At 39.5% G+C, this 944-nt stretch overlaps 1 pseudogene; it reads left to right on the top strand.

The window, feature by feature from the left end:
• Positions 1–468: 468 nt before the first annotated feature.
• On the top strand, positions 469–587 carry LOC122469653 (annotated as a pseudogene).
• The last annotated feature ends 357 nt before the right edge of the window (positions 588–944 follow it).

The raw sequence follows: 944 nt of genomic DNA, 5'->3' as shown, positions 1-944 counted from the left end.
CATGAACCATGAGATCATGACCCGAGCTGAAGTCAAATGCTTAACGACTGAGCCACCCAGTGGCCCCCCAAAAGAAAAATCTTTAAAATGGGATAGACCAGAGTGAAATGGAGGGGACTGAGATTGTGGTGAGAAACCAATTTGCAAGCTATTCCAAGTGTCCATGAGAGAAATGATGACCATTAACTAGGTGATAACAATATATATGCAACAAATTACCTTTAAAATGTTCCCCTGGGGCGCCTGGGTGGCGCAGTCGGTTAAGCGTCCGACTTCAGCCAGGTCACGATCTCGCGGTCCGGGAGTTCGAGCCCCGCGTCGGGCTTTGGGCTGATGGCTCAGAGCCTGGAGCCTGTTTCCGATTCTGTGTCTCCCTCTCTCTCTGCCCCTCCCCTGTTCATGCTCTGTCTCTCTCTGTCCCAAAAATAAATAAACGTTGAAAAAAAAAATTTTTTTTAATGTTCCCCTAGCTTTGCACAGTGGCAGTATCGTAGCCAATGAGGTTTATCCGAGGCGCGATTATTGCTAATTAAAATGTTCCCCATATGGGAGAAGACCAAATTTTATATTTAGTAACAATAAAATTGCGATAAAGCATTGATCACAATTTAGAGCTGTTTTTTTCAGACACTGTTAGAAAAATATTTAATATCTGATCTAATGAACTAAGTTACATGGTCAGAAGTTCTTTATAGTTCCAGTTACACAAGTCCCTCCAAATTAGTTTTTTTTTCTAATATACAAGACTTAATCAGAATTTCAGATCTCATAAGGTAGCTTTATTTTTCAATTCCTTCTGCAGGTTATGTCCCCAAAATGAAGATAATAACTAATCCTTAAACCCATATTGAAAACTGTTCATTCTTAGTCGTCAAAATCCTCCTCAAAGCTAACAATTACTTACTGTTTCAGGAATAACTTGTCTTCTTTAAAAAAAAATTTTT

Source organism: Prionailurus bengalensis, chromosome B3 (genome assembly GCF_016509475.1).
Source record: "Prionailurus bengalensis isolate Pbe53 chromosome B3, Fcat_Pben_1.1_paternal_pri, whole genome shotgun sequence".
NCBI classification, from domain to species: domain Eukaryota; kingdom Metazoa; phylum Chordata; class Mammalia; order Carnivora; family Felidae; genus Prionailurus; species Prionailurus bengalensis.
This window is presented reverse-complemented; position numbering and strand designations above follow the sequence as displayed.